The sequence below is a fragment of the Balaenoptera physalus genome (assembly GCF_965194825.1).
Source record: "Balaenoptera physalus genome assembly, chromosome: 3".
NCBI lineage: Eukaryota > Metazoa > Chordata > Mammalia > Artiodactyla > Balaenopteridae > Balaenoptera > Balaenoptera physalus.
This window is the reverse complement of record NC_138890.1, coordinates 14,954,073-14,966,178: the sequence shown is the minus strand read 5'-3', so window position 1 is coordinate 14,966,178 and position 12,106 is coordinate 14,954,073. Positions and strand designations below refer to the sequence as shown.

Here is a 12,106-nt window from a genome sequence, read left to right as displayed (position 1 = left end):
CCAAGTACATAGGCGCCCGCGCGAGAATTTCTAAGGGTGGGCGGTGTATCTCAAACAGGCTACTCCGGCAGACGGCTGGACCCAGGAGCCTCCCGCCACTGTCGGTAACCACCGGTCACCAACTTTGGTTCCGGGACACCGCGGTAAGAAGGGCTCGCGCTGGCCCTATCACCCTTGGAGGGGTGACATTGCGGGGTCTTAGGCAGTTTCTCCCCTCTCCCATAGATGAATGGGAGAGGCCTTGGGGATGAATGTTTATTCCCAAATTGCCATGCAGATATTTGAAATCAGAATTAACCAGAATTTCAGTTCTCTCATTTCTAGGGCGAAAGGTTGTTCAAAGAAATTTAAAAAGCAAATCGTTTTCCTAGGGAATCTTCTGAAAAAAGGAAGCGAACATGCTTTTGCCTCTCGATTGTTCCGATGCGTCGTTGATGACAAATTGAATAAGCGAGAAGAAAAGGCGTGGCACCGCGCTGGCTTTCCTGCACCGCGGCTGTTGCGCGCCTGCGGGGATTCCTCACATTCGCAAATGAAAAGCTGGTCTCCGGGAGTTGAGAACCACTGCCGAAGGGCAAATTCCCCCCCGGGTCTGAGCTTCCATCTTCTCCTCCGACTACAGCTCCTCCCAGGTTTTGCGGATTTGCCTTCCCTCTCCTTACACTTCCACCGACATCTCTGATACCCAGCGCATTTTGCACTCGTCTTTCCTACTGGGGGCTTTAAAAAAAAAAAAAAAGATCTGCGAGCTCAGTTTCTTTGGACTGTTGTCCGCCCAGGTCCTGGGGGCCCAGTGAATGCCACTCAGAACGAGAACAGGGAGCCCTTTAAACCTGGAACCTCGCAACAAATCCTTTCCCAACAGGACTTAGACTGGTGTGTTTCACCCTGTGAGTTGTGCATGGCTTAATCAACGTAGTGGTCCAGTATTATTATTTTTTTAATGGAAGAGACTAGTGGAGATTAGATGCCAGAGCACATTGTTCTAGTTTTGGAAATGAGTCCATAGACTCTGGTATGTCTGAAATAGGGCTTTTGTTTTCTCAAGATCTGCGAGAAGTAAGAATGAGGGGAGTATCCACCAGCAAAAAACCACTGGTTACTTCATTACAGCTCCTATCTCCACAAGTTTATGGGTTCTTTTAGAGAACAAAAGGAGACAGCCCCACATCCCAAATACTTCTGGTTTGGGGATCAGCCCTGGGAGTCTGGGAAGTCCTCAAAAGTAAACTCACAATCTATGTTTGAAAAGCCATTCAAGCACATGTTTTTGAAATCTACCCTAAATAACCATAGATAAAGTGAAATTTGCATTTGAAAAGGGATCCAAATATACATTTAAAAGAGGAATCAGAGGAGTCCCGGCTTTACTGGGAACAACAAAGGGAAGCAGGACCTTGAGTGAGGAAAATGAAAGGAATTTTTTTGTTGTGTTACTTTAACTTCTAGAACACTTGACAAAATTCTGATTATAGAGGGGGCTGCTTTTTCTTATCAGTGTATGTCAGGGTAAGTATTGTTCCCTAAATTTTGTTCCCATTTTATACATACATGCATATTTACATACACATAAATACATATGTACTAGATACAATGTTAAAAGTATTTCTTTGGCTTTCAATTTTAAAAAGTGTGAGAGACAGTAACCATATTATTAGATTATGCGTTCTTAAAGAGCTGCCTTTGAAACTGTGTGTGTAATGAAAATCCTGATTCCTGGGTCCCTCCAAAACCTTCCAAATGGTAAGTACTAGGTGAAAGTCTTTCCAATCTGCATTTTAGCACCACTGGTCTGTCAGTATTTCTCAAAGAAGAGTGGAAGCCCACCTACATCAAAACTACCTGGGGTATATGTATACATTGTGAAGTAAGTTTAGTTAATACAATTTTAGTTAAATCCATCACCACACAAAGTTACAGTTGTGTGTGTGAACTTTTTAAAAAACTTATTTATCTTATTTTATTTTTGGCTGCATTGGGTCTTCATTTGGGGCTTTCTCTAGTTGCAGTGAGAGGGGGCTACTCTTCCTTGCCAGGCCTGGGCAGCTTCTCTTGTTGCGGAGCACAGACTCTAGGTGGACAGTCTTCAGTAGTTGTGGCTCGTGGGTTCTAGAGCGCAGACTCAGTAGTTGTGGCACGCGGGCTCAGTAGTTGTGGCTCACGGGCTGTAGAGCGTAGGCTCAGTAGTTGTGGCCCACGGGCTTAGTTGCTCCGCGGCACGTGAGATCTTCCCGGACCAGGGCTCGAACCCGTGTGCCCTGCATTGGCAGGCGGATTCTCTACCACTGCGCCACCAGGGAAGCCGTGTGTGTGAACTTTTAAGATCTACTTTCTAAGCAACTTTCAAATATATGATACACTGTGGTTAACTACAGTCACCATGACGTACTTTACTACCCCAGGAAGTAAACTTGGAAGTTTGTGCCTTTGGACCACCTTCACCCATTTCCCTTCCCTTACCCCCAACCATCGTATTTTAATGTGGAACAAAAGGAAAATTCCCCAGTCAGGGCGGGGCTATAACGCCTGAAGCAGCCCTCTCTGCCCAAACTCCAGGGGTGGCTTTAGAGTTTAGCTGGGGCGGGCGCGCCTCCTCTCTCTGCTGGAGAATGGGAAGGCAGAGATGCACCTCGGTACCCCCCGTAGTGGAGTGGGGCGTTTTAAGTTATGAACTTCCTCACCATGTCTGCTCCTATCGGCAACTCTTCTAAAATTAAAGTGGCTTGCTGGCTCAAAGGCTGAAAAACACTTTTATAAAGTGTACTGCTGCGCGCCGCCTCCCAGGGGAGATCTTGGGGCGCCACCCTTTTGGGGTCTCCCTGGCCTGGGGCTGAGGAGTTACCTCCTTGCAGTCAAAGTCAAAACTTGTCCAGGGGAGTCCAGGACACGAGGCCCAGAGCCTGCCGGGAGCACACCCAGAGGTCCTAGAAGACAGGAGGGAATACAGTGACAACGGCGCGATCCATCGTGCGGGGCGGATTCCAGGCCTTCGAAGCACCGCGGAGGTGTTCCGAGAACATCACATTCAAACTGGATCCGTCGGGAACACGCACTTTCGGTGAAATGGTGACCCGTGGAGAGTCACAAGCTCTGGACATTTTAAAATACAAATGGCAAGATCATGCGTTTTCCTTCTCGCGTAGTCATAAATCTATTCCTCGCAACTCCCGAGTTCAGCGGGATTTGAATTTCTCTATCAGTTTCACTTTGCTGTAACCACCAGAGGGCGGAGAATATGCTTCGGGCGGTTTGCGGGGTTCAAAATCATCCGTTGAGTCCAGCCCGTGGGCTAGAAAATGAGTGGGGGAGTGTTAGCACCACGAAACCCGCGCTACCTTCGCAGGGCTAACCAGGCTGGTCGAACATGTATTGCTGGAAATGCGGAAGCAGCTCTCGGGGGAGATGAGCGACAGACGGGCGGGCATCCTTGTCCCGCGCACGCCAGGACCGGCTGAGCTCCCCTTCGCGCTCACGCGGGTCCACTTGGGTGCCGCGCGCTCCACACACAGGCCCCTAGACCAGCTCACTGCAGCGCCTGGACAGGGCTTCTTTTTTTTTTTTTTCCTCTTGTCTTTGTTTGACTTAGAGGTACAGGACTGATTTCAGCTGAGCAAGTCCAAGGCCTCTTTCCTGCCTCTTGTGGAAACATTTGGCTCTTCTTCACACCCATGTGAAAAGGTCTCATCCCTGACTCTCCTCAGGTGACATTTGCTTTGCAGAAGCAAAGGAATGAAATGAAAAGGGCCTTTCGCCTCTTTCTTTTTCTTCTGCTTTCCCCCTTCTCCTCTCCCGTGCTCCTCCCCCTTCTCCCCTTCCTCATATTTCTCTTCCTCCTCCTACTTTTTCTCCTCCTCCCCTTCCTCTTCATCCTTCTCCTCTTCTAACTTCTTCGCACTGAATTTGGGATTTAAAAGCCCTTGGAGAGGAGTTCTGAAGGCCAGGATGGTATCAGTCATGCTGACTTTGTCCAGTTTCATGATTTTTGTTTACAGTTGGTTGTAGCAATATTGTTGGAAGGAAATAAACTACAAAACTTAAGTACATATTTGTGGTTTTGTATATAATACACACACACCCAAATGTGAATGTTCCCTCATTATATCGTTCTTCTCTATAATTGAGTATGCAACTTTCTAGATTTATCTTTATCTGTATTCAGATATTTTGAGGCATAGTTTTTATCCAGAATGTCTCTGTTCACAGCCCTGGGGGTTAAGGAGTGAACAAGGTATGCAGGTTTCCTGTATTTTTGCTGTTGTGTGTGTGTGTGTTTATCACCTGCATGGGAGATTTAAAAAAAAATTACTTTACTTAAATTAGATCACAAGATACATATATTTGGCATGAAGCTTTCTTCATTTAGCAACATATTATGTGCCCTGTGGATATGATATGAAATAATGATTCCTTATTCATGGGCATTCTGTTCTTTATTCTCTTTGTACAGCAAGCAGTTCTTCCCTGAGTACCCCTGAACATAAATCATGTGAACATAAGTCAGTATTCCTTCAGGAGAGATACCTAGGAAGTGGAGCCACTACTTCAGAGGTTACTGCAAATTGTCCTTTCAATGCACACTTCCAGGATAAGGTGTAAGCACACCCACTTGCCTGCGTTGTGGTCAATGATAGATTATGTCAGGCTTTTAAAGTTCCTGCTAATCTAACAGAGAAATGGATTCTTTTTGTTATAATTTGCATTACCTAATCACTGGGGGGACAAATATCTTTTTATATGGATAACCATTTTTATGTTAATGGGAGCCAGCATCCAAGATGACCTCTGTTCAATCTTCTGCTGCTCACACCCTATGTGGCTCCCTCCCACATCCTACCGGGGTTAGTTTGTGAGACCAACAGCTTCAGGCAGAAGGGATGGTATATCCCTTCCAGGATTAAGTTACAAAAGCTTTCATCTTGGTAGCTCCCTTGCCCACTTGTGCGGTCTCTCCCTCTGTCTATCTCATCACTCTCATAGAAGTTGGGAAGCCAACTTTTATATTGTGAGCAGTCCTAGGGGAAGGGCCTTGTGGCCAGGAATTGAAGCCTCTTGCCAGCAGCTGAGTGCCAGCTTGGAAGTGGATCCTGTAAACCCAGGCAAGCCTCAGAGCCTAGCTACTGTCTGAGTCTTTTTTTTTTTTTTTTAATTTAATTAATTTATTTATTTTTTGCTGCGTTGGGTCTTCGTTGTTGTGAGCGGGCTTTCTCTAGTTGCGGCGGGCGGGGGCTGCTCTTCTGCGGGCTTCTCATTGCAGTGGCTTCTCTTGTGGAGCACGGGCTCTAGGCACGCAGGCTTCAGTAGTTGTGGCTCGGCGGGCTCAGTAGTTGTGGCTCTCGGGCTCTAGAGCGCAGGTCAGTGGTTGTGGCGCACGGGCTTAGTTGCTCCGCGGCATGTGGGATCTTCCAGGGCTGAAACCTGTGTCCCCTGCATTGGCAGGGGGATTCTTAACCACTGCGCCACCAGGGAAGCCCCTACTGTCTGAGTCTTAAATGCAGCCTCCGGAGAGACCCTGAGCCAGAACCACCCACCAAACCACGCCCACATCCCTGACCCACAGACACTGAGACTACAATTGTTTGTTGTTTTAAGCAACTTGTTATACACATGGCAACAGATAAATAATAAAGTGTCTTATTTGTTTCTTTATTTTTAAGAGCACTTTACACATTTTGGATATTAATAATTTATCATATAAAATGAGAATCTTGGGTCTACCCTGGTGGTTCAGTGGTTAAGACTCCACGCTCCCAATGCAGGTGGCCTGGGTTCAATCCCTGGGCAGGGAACTCGATCCCACATGTTGCAACTAAAAGATCCTGCATGCCGCAACTAAGACTCAGCACAGCCAAATAAATAAATAAATAAATGAATAAATAAATATAGAAAAATAAAATGAGAATCTTTTCACAAATATATCATTCATCATTTATCTTTTAAAAAAATTTTTTTCCGTTTTAAGTTATTATAAGGTATTGAGTATAGTTCCCTGTGCTCTGCAGTAGGTCATTGTTGGTTATCTACTTTATATATAGTAGTGTGTATATGTTAATCCCAAGCTCCTGATTTATCCCTCCTCCCCCTTTCCTTTTGGTAACCATAGGTTTGTTTTCTATGTCTATGAGTCTGTTTCTGCTTTGTAAATATATTTTTACTATTTTTTAGATTCTACATATAAGTGACATCATAATAGTTGTCTTTCTCTGTCTGACTTACTTCACCTAGTATGATAATCTCTAGGTCCATCCAGGTTGCTGCAAATGGCATTATTTCATTCTTTTTTGTGGCGGAATAATACTCCATTGTATATATATACCTCATCTTCTTTATCCCTTCATTTGTCAAGGGACATTTAGGTTGCTTTCATGTCTTGGCTACTGTAAATAGTGCTGCTGTGAAAGTTGGGGTGCATGTATCTTTTTTAATTAGAGTTTTCTTCTTTTCCAGATATATGCCCAGGAGTGAGATTGCTGGATCATATAGTAACTCTATTTTTAGTTTTCTAAGGAACCTCCATACTGTTTTCCATAATGGCTGCACCTATTTACATTCCCACCAATAGTGTAGAAGGGTTCCGTTTTGTCCACACCCTCTCCAGCATTTATTATTTGTAGACTTTTTGAAAATAACCATTTTGACTGGAGTGAGTTGACACTTCATTGTAGTTTTGATTTGCATTTCTCTAATAATTAGTGATCTTGAGCATCTTTTCATGTGCTTGTTGGCCATCTGTATGTCTTCTTTGGAGAAATCTCTATTTCGGTCTTCTGCCCATTTTTTGATTGGGTTTTTTGTTTTCTTGTATTGAGTTGTAATAGCTGTTGGTATATTTTGGAAATTAAGTCCTTGTTGGTCACATCATTTGCAAATATTTTCTCCCAGTCTATAGATTTTCCTTTCATTTTGTTCATGGTTTCCTTTGCTGTGCAAAAGCTTATAAATCTGATTAGGTCCCATTTGTTTATTTTTGCTTTTATTTCTATTGCTTTGGAAGACAGACCTAAGAAAACATTGCTATGATATATGTCAGAGAATGTTTTGCCTATGTTCTCTTCTAGGAGTTTCATGGTGTCATATCTTATATTTAAGTCTGTAAGCCATTTTGAGTTTATTTTTGTATATGGTATGAGAGAATGTTCTAACTTCCTTGATTTACAAGGGGCAGTCCAGCTTTCCCAACACCACTTGCTGAAGAGACTGTCTTTTCTCCATTGTATACTCTTGCCTCCTTTGTCAAAGATTAATTGATCATAGGTGTGTGGGTTAAATTCTGGGCTCCTTCTTCTGTTCCATTGAGCTATATGTTGTTTTTGTGCCAGTACCATGCTGTTTTGATTACTGTAGCTTTGTAGTATTGTCTGAAGTCTGAAAGGGTTATGCGTCCAGTTTTGTTCTTTTTTCTCAGGATTGCTTTGGCAATTCTGGGTCTTTTCTGGTTTCACACAAATTTTAGGATTGCTTGTTCTAGTTCTGTGAAAAATGTCATGGGTAATTTCACAGGGATTGCATTAAGCCTGTAGATTGCTTTGGGTAGTATGGCCATTTTAACAATATTAATTCTTCCGTTCCAAGAGTGTGGGGTATCTTTCCGTTTCCTTGAATCATCTTCTTTATCAATGTTTTATAGTTCTTAGCGTATAAGTCTTATTTGCTTCTTTATTTTCAGGAGCCCTTTACACATTATGGATAGTAATAATTTATTATATAAAATGAGAATCTTTTCACAAATATATCCTTCATCATTTTTCTTTTAACTTTATATATAGCGTCTTTTGTCAAATGCAAGATTTAGAATCAAGGAAATATGAAGCTGAGTTTTGCTAAGTGACTGGGGGCATAAACATTTTAAATTGAAGTAGGGAGAGAATATTATAAAATTGAAGAAGATTCTTTGATGTACTGGGAAACAGTGACCAAGAACCTTGAGATAGGTCCACATTCAGGCCTGGGACTCAGACAAGAGCAGTTTAGGGGAGTGTTGAGAGCAAAGGATTTGGGGCTGCACAACTTTATTTTTTTGGCTGCACTGCGTGGCATGTGGGATCTTAGTTACCCGACCAGGGATTGAACCCACGCCCCCTGCATTGGAAGTGCAGAGTCTTAACTACTGGACCACCAGGGAAGTGCCTGTGGGACTGCACAACTTTTAGATCAGCTCAGCTGCCACCTCCCATGGTGTGATCTTTTTTTTAAAAAAAATATTTATTTATTTATTTTATTTTTGGCTGCGTCAGGTCTTAGTTGCTGCACGCAGGATCTTTATTGTGGTGCATGGGCTTCTCTCTAGTTGTGGTGCACAGGCTCTGTAGTTGTGGTTGTGGGCTCTCTAGTTGTGGCCCGCATGCTCATTAGTTGTGGCACGGGCTTAGTTGCCCTGTAGCATGTGGGATCTTAGTTTCCCAACCAGGGATCAAATCTACCACATCCCCTGCATTGGAAGGAAGATTCTTAGCCACGGAACCACCAGGGAAGTCCCTCCTATAGTGTGATCTTGTACACTAATGTAACTTCACTGTAGCTCAGTTTCCTCAAATGATAGTAATCATAGTTAGTTCTCACCCTATAGGGTTATTGTAGGAGTAAAACATTTAATAGATGTGTTATTATATAATGTAATAATATCTACTAATGTACAATACTTCTAGATTATAGAATAGTACATTTTATGTAGCGTATGTGTGATTGTATAGGCACTATACTATAATTTAGAATACAGTCTACAATATATACAGAACCATTTCTTAAATATAACACACTGTAGTGCAAGCTATGATTATTTTTTAAACCTCAGTTCCCTCATTAATAGAATAAGGATGTTGGTAATAAGCAATATATATTTGGTCTTTGTCCCTAGTTCCTGGCACAGAGTTCTAAAATCCTTGATACTTCCTGAGTGATATGCATGAGAGAGTATATTTTTTAATTCAAATAAGCCCCTTTCAACCATACCTGAGTTTATACTTATTTGAACTTATTTGAGCTCAAGTTGGGCTCCTAGGTAGCTTCAGGATGGGGACTGGTTGCCACAGGAACTAATAATTGTGATTAGAGGGTTGGAACTTTCAGCCCCACTGCCCAACCTCCCAGGAGGTGAGAGGGACTGGAGATTGAGTTCCGTCACCAATGGCCAATGATTTAATCAACCATGCCTATGTGATGGAGCCTCCATTAAAAAAACCCTAAATGGTGGGGTTCAGAGGGCTTACAGGTTGGTGAGCATATGGAGGTAGTAGGAAGGTGGTGTGCTTGGAGAGGGCATGGAAACTCACCCCCACCCCATACCTTGCCCTATGTGTCTCTTCCATTTGGTTGTTATATCCTTTATAAAAAACTAGTAAATACTTTCCTAAGTTCTGTGAGTCATTCTAGCAAATTATCTACCTTTTATTTTTTATTTTATTGAAGTATAGTTCATTTAAATGTTGTGTTAATTTCTACTATACATCAAAGTGATTCAGTTATACATATATATGTATATATATATATATTTTAAAATTCTTTTCCATTATGATTTATCACAGGTTATTGAATATAGTTTCCTGTGCTATACAGTAGAAACTTGTTGTTTATCCATTCTGTATGTAATAGTTTACATCTCTAGCAAATAACTGAAACTGAGTTGGGGAGTGGGCATGGTAACCCTTGCATTTATAGCTGGTTGGTCAGAAGTACCTGTGACAACCTGGACGTCTGATTGGCCTATGTAGTGGGGTCAGTCTTGTGGGACTGAGCCCTTAACTTGTGAGATTTGACACTAATTCTGGGTAGATAGTATCAGAATTGAGTTGTAGGACACCCAATTAGAGTCCAGACATTTGCAGAATCAAATGTTGTTGGGTAGAGGAAACCCCCACACATTTTGTGTCATGAGTGTGAGCAAAAATAGTTCAGAGGGTTAAATAGGGTGATGTCAGCAAAATGTTTTGCGTAGCCCTGGCACAAGATTTTCAGTGTTGATTACCTTGAAATTGCTGAGGAAAAAGAAATTGAGTCCTTTTAAACTAATGCATATAATCAAACAGAAATTGATTGTGTACTTACTATTTGCAAAACTTGGTTCTGACCCCTGGGAGAAGAAGATGAGGAGGCAACCATGTGTAAGATGGACTTTGAATGTACTTTTTTCTTTTTTTTAAATATATGTCTACTTCTTTATTATATGGTATTTTCTTGGAATGTGCTTTTATTTTTTAATTTTTTATAAATTTATTTATTTATTTTTGGCTGCGTTGGGTCTTCGTTGCTGTGCGCGGGCTTTCTCTAGTTGTGGTGAGTGGGGGGCTACTCTTCATTGCAGTGGGAGGGCTTCTCATTGCGGTGGCTTCTCTTGTTGGGGAGCACAGGCTCTAGGTGCGTGGGCTTCAGTAGTTGTGGCTCACGGGCTCTAGAGCACAGGCTCAGTAGTTGTGGCACACGGGCTTAGTTGCTCCGCGGCATGTGGGATCTTCCCGGCTCAGGGCTCGAACCTGTGTCCACTGCATTGGCAGGCAGATTCTTAACCATTGTGCCACCAGGGAAGCCCTGGAATGTGCTTTTAATAGTTAGAAATAAAGGAAACTAGTAACACAACATTGTAAATCAAATATATGCCAATAAGAATTAAAAAAAAAAAGCCATTGGCACACCTACTTAAAAAAAGAAAGAAAGGAAACTAGAGAAAATTGGGGGAGCATGACAGTCTGACCATTAACTTCTTCCTTCTCTTCCTCATTTCCTCTGGGTTATTCCAGGGGTGTCCAGGGTTCAGCCTTTCTGAGGTATGCCATGAAGTGTGTTTGTGATAGAGGTGAAAGTTGGGCAGTGTTGGAGGGAAGGGATTGTAGGGCCATGGTTCTCCCATGGTGCCCTGGAGACACAGGCCATGCAGGCAAAACTTTGTCTCAGTGAGCTTGGGCTGCTGTAACAAGGTACCACAGACCGGGCAGCTTCAACAACAGAAATTATATCTCACAATTCTGCATGCTACAGGTCTGAGATCAGGGTGCTGGCAAGTTAGGTTTCATTCTGAGGCTTCTTGTCTTGACTTGTAGGTGACTGGATCTTGCAGTGTGCTCCATTACCTCTTCTTTGAGCTCAGAGAGAGAGAGATTTCCTTCTTCTTATGAGGGCACTAATCCCAACATTAGAGCCCTATCCTCACGACCTCATCTAACACTAATTATGTCCCAAAGGTCCCACCTCCTAACACCATCACATTGGGGGTTGGAGATTCAACGTATGAATTTGGGGGGGCACATTCAGTCCACACAGGCTTGAACCACAGCTCATCTGAGTCTTGACAGAACTCCTTGTGATCCCCCTGGAATATGAGACCATGGTAAGCCTGTGAGGAGTTGCTCTGATGCTATCTCCCACTTACTCCCTATCTCCCCAGGGAGGCTGTCATGCATTTTCTCAGGACTTTTGAGGCTCTAGTGAGGCGTGGGGCTTTCTGCCCTGCCCTACTCAGAAGAGAGCTGCAGAATATAAAACTGCTTAGCTGCAGTCTAGGATGGTCTCCTCCACTATGGAACATCCCACAACTTGCCCCTTTCATTGGGGTGTTGTCTTTTTAGTGTGTGGGAAGAGGGCCACGGGGAGCTGGGGCACTTTTGGCTGTTCTTCCTTTTGCTATATAAGTAATCAAGTGTCTGAACCTAAAAGTGGTTCCTTGTATCTTTACCAGCTGGATCAGTCACACAAATCCAAAAGAGGACCCCTAGGACATGTTGGGCTGTGAGGATGGGCATTTCCAGTTATCAGGACTGAGGAACACAACTAGCATTTAGTGGGGCCAGGATCTGCCTTGAGGAAGATTATGCTTCTTTTTTTTTTTTTTAATTTTATTGAAGTGTAGTTGACTTACAATGTTGTGTTAATTTCTGCTATACAGCAAAGTGATTCAGATATATATATATATATATATATATATCCTTTTTCATGTTCTTTTCCATTATGGTTTATCATAGGTATTGAATATAGTTCCCTGTGCTATACAGTAGGACCTTGTTGTTTATCCATCCTATATATAATAGTTTGCATCTGCTAGATTATGCTTTTTTTTTTTTTGGCTGCATTTTGTCTTCATTGCTGCACGTGGGCTTTCTCTAGTTGTGGTGAGCGGGGGCTA

General features: G+C 42.8%; 1 long non-coding RNA gene across 1 annotated transcript; it reads left to right on the top strand.

Moving 5' to 3' along the window:
* Positions 1-8,397: 8,397 nt before the first annotated feature.
* Positions 8,398-11,873, top strand: LOC309658813. Its single transcript, XR_014262412.1, has 2 exons — positions 8,398-9,665; positions 9,729-11,873. It is a non-coding gene; the product is annotated as an uncharacterized lncRNA (long non-coding RNA).
* The last annotated feature ends 233 nt before the right edge of the window (positions 11,874-12,106 follow it).